Genomic DNA, 15631 nt, shown 5'->3' with positions numbered 1-15631 from the left:
GGCTAGAAGAATAGAAGCCCTAGAGCTTGGTCAGCCTAAAGCATTCAGGGAGGATCCCACTCAGGTCATGAGTGTTGGAAATGAATCCACCTCTTATCCGTGCTCCGTCTGTGGAGACCCTTCTCATATAGGGAACAAATGTACCCTATTTCTTAGTTCTGCTGAAAAAGAACAAGCTTATGTTCTTTACCAAAACTCTAGGCAAGACAATCATCAAAAGTATGACCCTTATTCTAACACATATAATCCAGGTTGGAGAAATCATCCCAATTTCTCCTAGTCCAAGGGTCAAAATCAGGGACAACCTAGTAGTTCGATGAACCCTCCTGGGTTTAATGCTCCCAGGAATTCATATGGTCAACCTAGTACCCAATACCCTTCTCAAGAAAATGACTCCTTGAAGGAAACCCTAAATCAACTAGCTAAGACCCAAATTGAGTTAATGCAAATGACCAGCCAGTCTATAACTCGTTTGGAAACCAAGCTAGAAGCCCTAAGCCAGAGAGAAAAAGGTGATTTTCCTAGTCAAACGGAGCAAAACCCAAAAGGTACTCTAGGTAAACAACCAATGGGTCAAGCCAATGCAGTAACCACCCTTAGGAGTGGTAGGGTAGTTGATAATAAGGTAGGAGTTCCCGAAGATAGTGAAAGAGATCATGAACCCTCTTCTATGCCAACCAGAGTCTCTAGTGATGAGCCCGAAAAGGCTCCTGAGTCTGAGGAACCACCTGTAGTTACTGAGCCTTTCATTCCTAAAGCTCCATATCCTCAACGTTTAGTAGAGCGAAAGAAGAAGTCTCAGTTCGACGAGATAATGGAAATATTTAAACAAGTCAATATTAACATTCCATTACTAGATGCAATTAAACAGATCCCAGCTTACGCTAAGTTCCTTAAGGACCTATATACTAGAAAGCGTAAGATGAATGTGCATAAAAAGGTCTTCTTGACTCAACAAGTGAGTTCTATTATCCAACAAAACCTCCCACCTAAGTACAAAGATCCAGGAAGCCCTACATTACCTTGCAGTATAGGGAACCATAAGATTGAACGAGCTCTGTTAGATCTAGGTGCCAGTGTCAATCTTCTTCCTTACTCGGTGTACTTACAATTAGGTTTTGGAGAAATAAAACCCACTTCTGTGGTCCTTCAGTTGGCAGATCGGTCTGTCAGACGACCACGTGGCATAGTAGAGGATGTTTTGATAAAAGTTGGCGAGTTTATCTTTCCTGTAGATTTCATCATCTTAGATACTGAACCCATTCATGATACCAAGAGTCAAATCCCTGTCATTTTGGGTCGACCATTTTTAGCTACATCAGATGCTGTCATATACTGTTGAAGTGGTCTTTTGAGATTGTCATTTGGAAATATGACGGTGGAGATGAATATTTTTTATGTGGGACTTCACCCTGATGACATAGATGAGTTCAGTAGGTTGAACTTGGTAGAATTATTAGTTCAAGATGCATTACCAACAACTCAGTCGAGAGATCCTTTAGAAACTCTATTTTATGCTTAGATAAGGAGGGTAGTATTAATGAGATAGATAACATGTCAGAGTCTACCTCCTTGTTAGTGTCTGAGCCGATTACTTTGCCAACCTTAGAGTCACCACTTCCATCGTATGAGTCAAATGCTCTACCACTGAACTATGGACCCACCATAAAAGATGATGATGAATCTTGGCTGCTCAATTTAGTAAATGAGATTGATGACTCGCTTGACTTAGTCAAGGACCTAGAATTCGTTAAGGACACTAATGAAATTATAATCAAACAAATTATAGAGGGTTTATCTGAACCAACTTTGGTAGAGTTTGAGTCTGGTAACCGAGTGATTCCTTTGGAAGAACTCCGTGTACCTGTTTTAGAAACCTCTTGTTTAACTCTGGGTGTCTTTGATAGTCCTCTAGATCCTCTTGTGTCGTATCCCTCGGGAGCATGTTTAAAAGATTGTGCAATACCTCACTTGGTTTCTCATCCCTACCTAGATCCTTTCTACCAGGACTATACTCTTTCTGGTCCATGGCCAAACTTAACGACTTTATTGTCGTCTAAGTTTGGGAATTCTTACCCGATCACGATAGTCTCACGGGTACTACAACATATTTACACAAATGTGAGACTATCCTTCACTAAACGCTTCGTGTCTTGGGTAGATCCACAGATGTTTCGCCTATTGGTTTATGGAGCTGTTCTTAAGGTTTGTTGACTCATCTGTATCGTCTGGCTGAAGACGTTAAACTTAGCGCTTTCTGGGAGCAACCCATGCATAGGACTTCTGAATCTGGTAACATCTTTCCCTAATCCTGTTATTTTGCATAGTCTTCAGAACATTGAGGACAATGTTCGGTTTAAGTTTGGGGATGGGGGATTGAATTTTAGTCCTTATTTTCAAAAATTCAAAAGGGTTCAAAATTTTTAATTTTTGGATTGGAAACGTGAGTCCAGTTGTTTTTGCTTGTCAATAGTTATAGAGTCTAGTTGGTTGTACTATGCTTTTGCTAAAGGTTTTTCCACGAATTTCGAGTCTTGAAGTTGTTTGTGCACTAGCCATGTGAGTGTTAGATAGGTAAAGAGTAGACTTTTCTAAGAGAACTTAATCGATCATTAGTGGAGACTTAACCCATGTGAGATTCTGAGCCTTTCCTTTTGCTTTGAGTGATCTCTTCTGAGCTAATTTTGAGTAGAATGAAGAGCTACTCAACCTCGCAATATTCATTAGAACTCAGTTGATCTCTTGAGTTCAAATTTTACAACCACTAGGGATGTCATCAGGAAGCGAACTTTAGTCTTGTAGTCTGAGAAACTTGAAAACAGTGTCAACTATAGGAAGATAGGAACTTCATCATTTAGAACCCTGAGAATAAGGCAAGAAGCAAAGTGAATAGAATTTTACCCAAGGAAGAATAATGTGAAGAAAGTATGTTATGTATTTTGAGTTTTATTACCAGAGTCAGTAGTAAAGAAAAAAAAAATGATGAAAAAATGAAAATGAAAGAAAAGAAGTGTTTGTGTAGTTTTGTTCAAGTGTTTATCCCTTGAAGTTTTGAAGACGTTGAGTTCTCAGGTGTTCTAGTCACATCATCATTAGTGTCTATCGACCTCTAGGAAGCATTGTTAGATAGTAGATCAGGTGAGAAGAGTTGGTTAGCTTCCCCATTCCATATTAGTGGTTGTTTCCTTCTTTGAGATCAGTCGTCCACAAAATTTTAGTCCATCTTTTTTATTTGTTGAGTTTTCCTTCATATTCATACAAACACATAGAGTGAACCATTCTTGAGTGACTTTGATTTTTGAGTGTATGACCGTGAGGCAGTAGTCGAGGCGAAATGTATTGAGAAAGTAATCGAGGTCTTGTCTTTTCAGAACCGAAATGATACTCATATTGGCTGGTCACGTGCACTTCGAGTCTTGATTACTAGTGAAATGATTTTTAGCGTTTGTATGGTTCGATTGATTTGGATTTCATTTCTATTAACTTCCGAAAATATACCGGATGAACATTTTTAGTCCACATCATATTTAGACCCTTTTGCATTTTTGAATTTTGTGGGTATATTCACTGCAAACCCTCACGAGACAAAACTCGTCCTCTTGGGTAACCTAGAGGTTTAACGGCTTGTTGCACGTGCTAAGTGCAATCGTGATTCCCTATGAAAGTGGTGAAATGGGTTTAGTTTTATTTTTCTGTTTTGCTCGAGGACTAGAAAAATCTAAGTTTGGGGATGTTTGATGAGTCATGAAGATGCCTCATTTCAATCTTTTAACTGGAGTTAGTCCATATCGAGCCGTTACTCTAATGAACTGCTTGATTTTCTTTCTCAGGTGCCTTTTACGGAGTTTAGTGTGAAAAACAGGCGAAATCGGGAGAAATTGATGTTAGGGGCATTTTGGTCATTTGGTGACAAGGGTAGCATGGTAAGTTTGGATAATGTTGATGCTCGGATGAGAAGAGGGGTCCATGACGAGTCCGTGGGTGAAAACGGAAGTCGAATCGGAGTCCGGTTGTGCAAAATATTCAACGTCAAAGTCCGAGTCAAATCAGTTGACTAAAAGTCAACATATACTATCAGAGACACGTGGCGTGTAAGCAGATAGTGAGGGAGAATATTTCGGTATACTGGTGGTCACGCAGGTTATATTCGGGATCACTCCTAAGATGCTCACTTTGTGTAACCCCGGCACAAGATACTTCCATACTCCCGTGCTCGCAATGCCAGATCTAACGGTCTATACATTCTCCGTCCACATGTTCTAATCCGAGGAGTCGTGTCATACCAGATTCAGCCGGCCGCAACACACTGAATATGTCGTCTATCAACCAGCAGTACGTGATCTCTCTCCCTTCCTTATCTTTTCTCAAATTCAAATTCAAGGAGGATTCTGTTGGTTAATTCTGAGAGAGAAGGATGAGAAGATCTTAAGAAAAATCAAAACCGAACAGAGGAAGAGATAAAACCGAGAGAGAGAAGGTGAGTGGAGTTTGAATTTAAATCGAGAGAGAAAGATTGAAGAAGAGATAAGACCGAGAGAGAGAAGCTGAGTGGAGTTTTGAATTTAAATCGAGAAAATCGTTTTCCCTAGGGGTGCGTTTGGCAGAATTCTCTGAAAATCAGAAGGAAATCACTTCCTTAGGCTCTGTTTGGTGGGAAAATCGCAGAAAAGTTAAGTTTCTTTCTTCTTTTTCTTATACTAATTCAAATATTTATCGTTTCTAGCATGAGTAGCTAAATCTTTTATATCTAGGGTTTTAGATGAAGTCATAATAATTATTTTCTCGATAAATTTATTAAAGTTTTTACTATTTTAACGATAAAATCTTCCGGGTTTTTAGACCGTTCTTGGACTAAAACCTGAGTTATATAAAGAACTCTCTAATTAGATCAAAATTAAATTGTCGTTAGAATTGTTAGGAAGACGGATTCAAAAACCCTAGGTTCTTTTTTTTCTGAATACCGACTTATTTCTTTATTTATTTTTGAGTTTTATATTTTATTTTTATTTTACCACCATCAAACCATTTTTAAATCTCAATAGTTTTAAGGTTAGAATTTAGTTTAACTTAGTCTCTGAGGAACGAACCGGTCATACCGGAACTATTACTTGACGCTCGTATACTTGCGGGTGGAGACCTTTTGGGGTAACCTTTTAGGCCCATCAAGTTTCCACGGCAGGCTTGATTAGAAAGACCGGTCGGTTCTTTGCTTCGTTGGCGTACCTGCGCTGCTCGCCTTTGGTTGCTCCTCCGAGGGTAGGTCCTCCTGCTATGGTATTGATATTCCCCACTACTCCGGTGGACTCCTCTGGGCCTTTGTTTGCCTTTCTAAAACTAGGGCCCTACTTGTTGGTTTCAGATCCCGATCTGATTCCTGCCCTATTTATTGGCCTCTTGTTTCGGTATTCGTAGGGTCGTTGTTCTTTATGGATGTACTTATCCAGCTCTCCTTTTCTTACCATCTCCTCAATCAGATTCTTGAGGTGCCGACAATCGTCGGTCTTGTGGCCGTAGCCTTTGTGGAAGACACACCACGCAGTCATATCTTTGGATTCGAACTCTCCTCGGTCGCTATTGGGTTTGGGCAGTTCCGCCTTTCCTTTAGCTATTAATACCTGCATGATTTCCTCTCTTCTTTTCATTAGGGGGTGTAGGTCGTGAAGTCAACCCTGGGTCTCCTGCCTCGCTCTCGGTCCCTGGGTGGCCAGACTTCCTCCCGTTCTCTTTTTTCGGGGGCGTTCACTTTCATACGGAATGTTAGCCACGTCCTTCATTCGCAGATAGTTTTCCTCTGTCCTGATAAACTGTTGCAACCTTTCTATCAGTTCTGCGAGGCTGCCAGGCTTTCTCCCTGAGATATCTCTGATCACGCCGTCCTGTCTAAGGCCTCTCTGCAAGGCAAAAAAAGCGACGTTCTATTCCAGGTCAGGGACCTGTACCATAAGATTGCGAAACCTCTGCCAGTAACTTGCTAGAATTTCGTTCATTCCTTGTACCACATTGAACAGCTCGCTGGTTCCTCTTTTGATACTAGTGCTTCCTCAAAAAGCTTCGCAGAAGGTTTGGGCGAGCTGGACAAAAGACTTTATTGACCCCGGGGCTAGCGCTTGGTACCATGCCTGAACTGGCCCTTTTAAGATGGTGGCGAATACCATACACCATATATTTCGGTTGGTCGTACACAAGTTCATCCTCGCAACATAGTTGTTGATGAACACTCCTGGGTCCTCCACCCCGTGATAGTGTTCCAGCGTGGGACATTTGAATTTTGCCGATTTTTCGGACTCCAGTATTTCCCGACAGAGAGGTGGCTGCCGAATTACCGTCCTTTACCAGAGTTTGTCCTTCTTTTTTTCTCTTGTTAGTTCCGCTACCTGGTGTATGAGAAACTCGCAGAGGGTAGGGTCGTCCACGCACCCCTCGCCTATCCCAACATTCTTGGGGATATAAGGTTCGTTTGGGTTTTTGCCCGCCTTGTTCCCTCAAGATACGTAGGTGTCGCCAGGCGAGAAGAGCCTCCTCGCGAACGTCCTGAGCACTTCTTTCCTTTCATTAGGGGCTGCAACCCTCCTGGCTGTCTCAGCTTTGCGGAGGATTTCCTCCAATCGTTTTGCCTCCTCGTCCCTTTGTAGGTTATCAGTTTTGAGCTGTTCAAGTTCAGCCGCGAGCTCATCTGCGCTCCGAAGCCTGTGGGGTGTTCCACGTGGAGTGTGCTCGTCTGAAGACATGTTTGCCTGAAGAGCTCAGGGAAGTAGTTAGTTTTAAAAAAAGTATTGAGTAGGATTCGGGGTACCGAATGTGATGATTTGCTGGAGAGACCCCTCCTTCTAGCGCCAAATGCTGATGTCGAAAATTGGCTCTCGATTAAATCAGCATGGAAAAGGGAGTTGATGTATGAAAACCTCCGTTATGATGGAATATTCGGTTAGGAGAGGAGAAATTCCTCTGTTCAGCTCTGCTTCTCTGTCCTTGCTCCTTGCTCTTTACTCCTTGTTCCTGTTCGTCTGTTCCCAAAGGGGGGAAAACCTACAAAGGGTTCAGAAACCCCTCCAACGCGCAAGACAGTCAGGGTGCTCTTCGCAGTAAAAGAATGAATGTTGATTGATCCTTTTGGGGGCGAGTTATGAGAACTCTGTTTTGGGGGTGATCCTTCTGGTATGAAGAGATCGTATTTTATAGGCGTAGTTAGGTCGACTGTGATTAGTGGCAGTGGTGAGGCGGTGGCCGTCAAATCGTAATAGAAGTTACCTCTTTTGCGTATCTAGGGTTTCTCTTCGAGTCTATCCCGGATCTTGGATAAGTGAAAGTTCCTAAGCTCAAGGACACTTTGTATATATCTTGTCGGAGTGATAGACTCCAAAGGAGAAGTTTCCTCCTTTGGATACGTGGAGTTCATTGGGCTTAAGCACTTCAAGATGTGTGGCCGACTAAGATCTTTTCTGGAAAATCCGAGATTAAGTCATTAGGTTGCGCAGCGGTGATATCTCCCCAGTTCTGGGCGTAAGATACGGGCCGAACCTTTGGAGACCCCCCTTATTCCTTTAGAGATCCCAAAACTGATATGTCCGTGCCGAGGGCGTTTTGTGCAGAGCTGGTTTCTTCTGGCCGACCTCCCAATTAGGGGAATGTGTGGTGGACCATCAGGGATTTTAGCTGTCCTGCTGCCTTAAGCCGAGCTGTTCCAGGAGACTTCTGGACTGATCTTTGACTCTTCAAACGTTAGTCAACGTCTGGACATTTTATGCATCATCAGTGAGAACTCTGAGTTTGGGGTGATCTTTTCTGGGGTGAAGAGATCGTATCTAGGGAAGTTGGGGGGCCTTTTATAGGCAAAGTTAAGCCGACTGTGATTAGTGGCGGTGGTGAGGCAGTGGCCGTCAAACCGTAACGGAAGTTGCCTTTATTTGCGTATCTAGGGTTTCTCTTTGAGTCTATCCCAGATCTTTGATAAGTGAAAGTTCCTAATTTCAAGGGATACTTTGTATATATCTTTCCGGAGTGATAGACTTTAAAGGAGAAGTTTCCTCTTCTAGATACGTGGAGTCCAATCGGGCTTAAACACTTCAAGATGTGAGGCCGACTGAGATCTTTCTAGAAAGTTCAGGATTAAGTCGTTAGGTCGCGCAGCGCTGATATCTCCCCAGTGTTGGGCGTAAGATATGGGCCGAACCTGTGGAGACCCCCCTCATTCCATTTAAGATCCCAGGGCTGATCTATCCATGCCAAGGGCGTTCAGTGTAGAGCTGATTTCTTTCGGCCGACTTCCCAGTTAGGGGAACGTATGGTGGACCGTCAGGTGTTTAGATGTCTTGCTGCCTTAAGCCGAATCGTTCCAAGAAACTTTAGGTCTGAGCTTGACTCTTCAGTCGTTAGTCAATGGATGAACATTTTATGCATCATCATGAGTCCCGCCTCTCCTTAGTTGAAGGTAAAGAGACTAAGGAGTAGAAGTAACTCGTGTGTTCTTTACTTTATTTGAAGGTCTGAAGTCGAGAGTATTACCTGCCCCAGAGCTGTGCTGAGAAACTCTTTGGGTCTTACCTTGACAAGGGTTAGTTAGTGGCACTTAGTATTGTGCTGATTTTCCAGTGTTGATTGATATTTGCCAAGGGGAGATCCTTTCTCACAAAGCGTTGTTTTTGCCAGAGCTATCCCAGCTATGTTTAATCTTGACATGTGTTTGCTCTCCCGAGACACGTCTCGTCTTCTACTGAAGTAACCAATCTTTTCCATGCATGATTTTGTGACGTCATAGATTTGATTCTCCGGTCGCGTATTTCAGGCGCTGATCTTTTAGATTACCGCACACGATAACTCGTTTCATCATGCACAGACGCGTGGAGCGTCGTGACGGGTGGATGAAACACGTCTCCTCGAGACTCGCTGAAATTTCATTGGTAACCGTTGTTCTTGAGCCGTTCACGTCTCCCAGTCATTATTCCCCTAAATACTTTCGAGGGGTGTTTGGCCTCTGCCTTGAATGACCCCTCATCCGTTCCTAAGAGGTCTCTTGGTCATCTTCTTCCACTATAAATACCCTGTTTTGGTCTCCCAACCCTTCATCACTAAAAGCTTGGAAGATGATCTGAGAGATATTATTTTCTTTCTTTTGACGCGGCTTCTTACTTTCTCCCTGTTCTCTTCAAAGATTCAAGATGAGACCTTTGTTCGAGTTCAGATCAAGTGTCCGTTTTGAGGAACGCTTCTTCATAATGACCATGATAAAGGATGGGTTTCTTCATAATGGTCGTGATAACTTCACGCGTCGTTATGTCTAAGCCCAAAGGAGGGTAAGGACCATCAGTAGTTCCTCCCGCTTAGGTGTTTGGGACAAGGCGATGATGCCAAGAGGGTTCTTTTGTCCTCGGTTGTCTTCTGGCCTTGACTACACTTCTGGGAAGGGATACCTTGTGGATTTCTAGCCGAGACATGTGACCGCTTTTGTGGCTCACGTTTCTTGATTTTTTCTTTGCCCTTCACCTATTGGGTTTTTTGTAATTTCTTTTGTAATAGACCCTTCTTACGAATTAATATAGAATTACCCCTTTTTCCCCTTATGCTTTCGTCTCTCTTTTTATCTTCCATGTTTAAGTCTGCTGAATCCCCATTTGTTAGCCGTGACTGCTTGCCGCGACCCTTTGTTGATGTCTTGCGTTTTGTGTGCCAGTGCTGCAAAATTAATGTTAGCGTAAATCCTATCTTACTAATGCAATTTCCCTAAGCTTCCTACGCATGCTCTAAATGATCACACCTGCCAAAGAACAAATTTAGATCTAGTCTAGTATGCCTTAAACTTACTACTTCCCTCTGCAAAACAGAACCCAAGTTAGCCCTGTATAAAAATTTTGAACATTTTATGAACCTCAGTTCTACCCCTGGTAGTAGCTTGCGCTACCAGGGCTGGCTTCGTTGGCCTAAGCACAACTAGTTTAACTAGGACTTCTCCTTAGACCTATGGTCGTGGCTTTCGCTACCAGAGCTGGTTTCGTCGGCTTGAGCACGGCTAGTTTAACTAGGACTTCTCCTTAGACCTCTGATCGTGGCTTTCGCTACCAGAGCTGGTTTCGTCCGCTTGAGCACGACTAGTTTTCGCCGGGACTCTTCCCGTGCCCCTGATCGTTGCATTAGCTACCAGGGTTGTCTTCCTCACTTAAGCGTGAATAGTTTCGCAAGGACTTCTCCTTATACCCCCGGTCACCTTCGTCAGGGCTGTAGTTTAACTAGGACTTCTCCTTGGGGATCCTCAGGCTCAGGGACCACGTTTTACTCGAGTAAAGAGTTTAAGTTTAATTAGGAGTTCTCCTTGCGAGGCCTCGGGTCGAAGCCGTAGCTACCGAAGCTACCTCAAATTATCCTTTTCCAGCGGGGTGTGCGGGGCTAATGTAAGCCGGCTTCATTCCATACTTCGTCAAGAACTGCTTCATGGCGTCATTGTTGAATTGAGGTCCATTATCCATTACCAGGATCCTCGGGACTCTGAACCTGGTTATTATATTCGTCCATAATATACTGATGATCTCTTGCGTGCGAGTTCTGGTTAACGCTACTGCTTCTGCCCACTTGGTGAAGTAGTCCACCATGACCAGTAACATTTTCTTTCCTCCCGTGCCAGCCGGGAATGGTCCTACTAAGTCGATCCCTCACTGTGCGAAGGGGCAAGGGCTTATGATAGGTGTCAGCTCCGGCGTTCTTGAGACCGAAAGGCATTTGTTGATAGCAGTACAACCCTCGATATGTTAGGAATGCAGTGTTTTCCTGGTCTACCCAGTGCATGGCAATCTGGTGGTATCTTGGAAAAGCATCCATGAAGCTAAGCAGCTCGTGGTTAGCTGTGGAGTCCACCAGCTGATCTATGGACGGCAGCGGGAAGCTATCTTTTGGGCAAGCCTTGTTCAGGTCGGTGAAGTCTATACACATTCTCCACGTTCCATTCTTCTTTTTTACCAGAACTACGTTAGCTTGCCATTCTGGGTATCGAGCTTCCCTTATCACTCCTGACGCTAGGAGTTTTTCGCCTTGTTTGGCTATCTCAGCCTGCTTGTCTGCTGAGAAATTCCTTTTGTTTTGTTTTACTGGCTTGCTACCTTCTCTAATGTTAAGTTTGTGGGTGATGATCCCGGGGTCTATCCCGGGCACTTCATCTGTCCAAAAGGCAAAGTTGTGTCGATGTGCCCTCAGGAAGGTGGTCAGCTCTGCCCTCTCGCTTTCGTTCAGGGTGTTTCCGACGTAGGTTACTTCGTCGACCATTTTCCCGATCTGTACGGGTACTGTCGGGTCTGCTGTTCTCCCTTCCTCCTCTTTGATTTGTTCTTCCGCGGCGGCTTCACTTCCAGTTGCCCATTTTTGCAGAAGAAGCTCCTCCGGGGTTGAGTCGGTGATCGCCTCAGGCTCCGACATCATGCTTTCCTGTGTAATACGGTTAGTTTAAAGAAACGTTGAATAAGGTTCGGGTTACCGAATCTGATGATTTGCTGGAAAGATCCCCTCCTTCTAGCGCCAAATGCTGATGTTGAAAATTGGCTCCCGGTAAAATCCGCATGAAAAAGGGAGTTGATGCATGACAACCTCCGTTATGATGGTATATTCCGTTTGGAGAGGAGAGATTCCTTTGTTCAGCTCCGCTTCTCTGCTCTGCTTCTCTGTTCTGCTCTGCTCCTCTGCTCCTTCCTTGCTCCTTTGCTCCAATTCCTTTGCTCCAGCTCCTGTTCCTCTATTCCCGAGGGGGAAAACCTGCAAAGGGTTCGAAAACCGCTCCGACGCTCAAGACAGTCAGGGTGCTCTTTGCAGTAAAAGAATGAATGTTGATCGATCCTTTTGGGGGGCGAGTTGTGAGACTCTAAGTTTGGGGTGATCTTTTCAGGGGTGAAGAGATCGTGTCCTGTGAAGGACGAAGTGGGGGCCCTTTTAGAGGCAAAGTTAAGCCGACTGTGATTAGTGGCGGTGGTGAGTCGGTGGCCGTCGAACCGTAAGGGAAGTTGCCTCTTTTGCGTATCTAGGGTTTCCCTTCGAGTCTATCCCGGATATTTGATAACTGAAAGTTCCTAAGTTCAAGAATACTTTGTGTACATCTTGCCGGTGTGATAGACTTTAAAGGAGAAGTTTCCTCTTCTAGATACGTGGAGTCCAATTGGGCTTAAACACTTCAAGATGTGAGGCCGACTGAGATCTTTCTAGAAAGTTCGGGATTAAGTCGTTAGGTTGCGCAGCGCTAATATCTCCCCAGTTCTGGGCGTAAGATATGGGCCGAACCTGTGGAGACCCCCCCCCCATCCCTTTTAAGATCCCAGGGCTGATCTATCCATGCCAAGGGCGTTCAGTGCAGAGCTGATTTCTTTCGGCCGACCTCCCAGTTAGTGGAACGTATGGTGGACCTTCAGGTGTTTAGCTATCCTGCTGCCTTGAGCTGAATCGTTCCAAGAGACATCAGGTCTAATCTTGACTCTTCAGTCGTTAGTCAATGGATGAACATTTTATGCATCATCACTTATGTTCAAGGATACTTGGTAGATATCCTGGCGAGTTGATAGATCTTTTAGTAGAATTTTCCTCCTATGAGACTTTTGAAGCCCAAGTTAATTTAACACTTAGGACCTTTAGCCGACTGAGATCTTTAGGAAGATTCAGGATTAAGTCTGTAAGCGTGATTGGAGCTCCTTAGTTGATCTTTCTGACCTTACTTATGTGGACCCCCCTACACTTCTTGAGAATCCCAGGGCAGACCTGGTTGTGTTTTAGGTAGAGCAGGATTGGAGTCCTTAGTTGATCTTTCTGACCTACTACTTCTGGGCTCAGGTGGCGGATCTTTCCGGGCTCAGCGGTCTTGATGCCTTAAGACGGGTTAACTCGTTGGCCTCTAGCTAGTTTTCAAGAGCGGAGACACGAGCACCAGATTGGGAAGATTGAAGCTCAACGCTGGCCTAAGATTGCTCTGTCGCCAGCTTCCAAGAGTCTCGTTCAGCAGTGATGATCTTCAAGTCGTTGGCCAGAATTTCTGCTTTAGCTTTATAAGACAGAGCTTCCCGTTCGGCTCGTGGGAGTTGGGCCTCCAGACACTCGATTTTGCTCAGGTAAGATGCGACATTCTGGCTGGCTTGAGAGCTCTGAAACAAAAAGATGAAAGATAGGCGATCATTAACCAAGGAATCAGAGGACGGAGGACGCAGGACGCAGGCCAAGCCAGGAAAAACACGAAACCTCGCCTGGGAAGTGATAATCAAAACCTTCAATCAAAGAAACCACAAAGAGAGAAAGACCTTTAGGCCAACAAGCCATCTTGGCAGATAATCCCAGGGCAAGAGGACTCTTCCATTTGTTAGCCGAGGAATGGATCCCTGCTCTAGTCTGAAAAGCAACAGCACCACTCCTGACCAAGGGGGCCATTCTGGGCGAGGAGCTCGAATGAGCCAAAGGAGTAATCGGGTTACCAGGCTCGCAAATGGTAAAACCAGCAGAACTCCGGCCAATCACCGATTTAGTGCGAGACTTCTTGGCAGCAGAGGAAGAAGGTAGGTCGTCGGTCCTGACTCGTTCCTTCAAAAACACTAGCAACCGAGGAATCAAGAAGACCACTTTACTGGGAAATAACTATCCGAAACGACTACAACAGTACAGCAAATAATCAACCAACGTACCTGGAAAAGAAGGAAGCACCCGGGTCTGATGTGTTGGAAGTGACTCGAATATGGGTTGATATCGAGCCCGGTTTACGACCCGCGAACCCGCTTCGGTTTCGGCGATGAATTTTGGACCCGTTAGCGGAGCTGATAACTAAGACAAGGCTGGTATGTGAAGCAGGGCTCCGAGGCAGAGCTGGAATGCGAAGCTAGGCTTATGTCGGTTATTAGTGTTAGCGTATCCACGTGTATTTCGGATTTAGAGAAAGAGTCGGTGAGGCAGTGGGATTAGGGTTTAGTGGCTATATAAACTAAATCCTAAGAAGATATCAGTGGCTATATAAACATGTATCTAATACGATTAACACTAAGTTACTAGTGTTGTAAGAGGAATCTCAATCATCATATGATTAACACTAAGATGTCCAGGATCATGTACATGAACTAATCAATGAACTACAAGGAAGAAGAATACCTTTATTTGGTTTCCCACGAACTAAATTCTGACCAATATTCGGAAGATAAAGAGCTTCAAGTGCAGCTCCTCTACTTGAGACACTGAATGTATAACTTGAACTCCCTTCTTTCAGTCAGCTAGGACCTTCTTGAAGGTTGAGATGAAGAACTCCTTCTTCTAGACTTCGATAAACAGAATGGGAACTTTTCTCTAAAATCCTCTCTCTCCAAAAGTTGTGTGAAGAGAGTGATTTCCCTCTGAGAAAATTCTACACCTTTTCTGAACTCGTAATTGGTCCTTATATAGGCATTACCTTAGTAGACTCCTACTCAAATAAGGAATCCTAAAAGTCCTTCAGAAAAGATATGCATAAGATAGAGTTTAATCTAACTGAAACTCCTAATTAGGGATAAAACCCTAATTAGGGTTTCCTTAAGCTATGGTCGGCCAGACTAGCCCTTAATCGGCTTAGTCTGTCGGGACCATACCTCTTAAGTGGTCGGCCAGGGATCTCCCTCTAAGGGAATCCATTGTTTGCTTTTAAAAGTGCCTTTTGCTCTTTTCGGACTTGGATCATATCCATCTACATGCCAGTTCCCATCAGTCTATTCTCACCGTTCAAGTTACCATTCTTATGTGTAACCCGTTGTAGGATCCGGTTTATGTTAGCTGCGGATAATCGAAGTGATCCGACAATCGTAAGTGGCTTCTAGCTAACCATTACGATTCCTAATTGAATCAGATTGATGGATCTTCCAAATAAGATCATCATTATCCTATGAGCCAAATCGTACGCATTGCCATCTTGGACGAAGGACACTCCTTCGGAAGGTCATACTTTCAGAACTTTAGGATATATTTATTTTAGGAAGGTTATACCTTCGGACTTTTAGGATATATTTCCTTCAGCGGTCAGGGCTTCCAAGCATCTAACGTCCTCGGCATCAGGAACTAACTTGGGACGATCAGCGAAGGAATCAACGGCGCGAGCGACAAAACCAAACTCCTCGGTAATAAGGGAGGGACGAACGAAGAGGAACTTCTCCTTGTAATCCCTAGGGATAGAAGGAGCAGAAAAGAATGGTCCGAGACGAGAGGAGAAATAATACCAACAACGATCAATAGCCTTGACAGAGAAGATCTTGTCAAAAGCATAAAGACTCACCTTTTCACCCTTTTGGATAGAGAGAAAGTAAAACGCCATGATCGTCATCACAGCATTAGGGCTTAACTGGAAAAGCTGAAGCTCGTAGTAGTTCATCAACCCCACGAGAAAAGGTGGAAATGGAAACACAAGACTTCGTAAACACTGACACGACAGTCGTCGGTAAAGCAGACTCGATCTTCAGGAGTTGGAAGAACAAGCTCGACGGTGGCTGGAATCATATGCTCGACAAGAAGATTGTCGATACCCTCCTGAGTCATGCGACTGGGGTAACGCATCTGGTAGGAAAAATTAGCGTCAGGGGAAGGGGTCGCCATATCTTTCGCAGAAAAAAGAAGAAAACACGAAGAACAGACGAGGAAAGAAAGTCAAGAAGACGAAAGTTTTATCAATAAG

This window comes from Eschscholzia californica, unplaced genomic scaffold (assembly GCF_041429995.1).
Source record: "Eschscholzia californica isolate CP2 unplaced genomic scaffold, dmEscCali1.0.p SCAF_4, whole genome shotgun sequence".
Taxonomy (NCBI): Eukaryota; Viridiplantae; Streptophyta; class Magnoliopsida; order Ranunculales; family Papaveraceae; genus Eschscholzia; species Eschscholzia californica.
Note: the sequence above shows the minus strand (reverse complement) of the source record.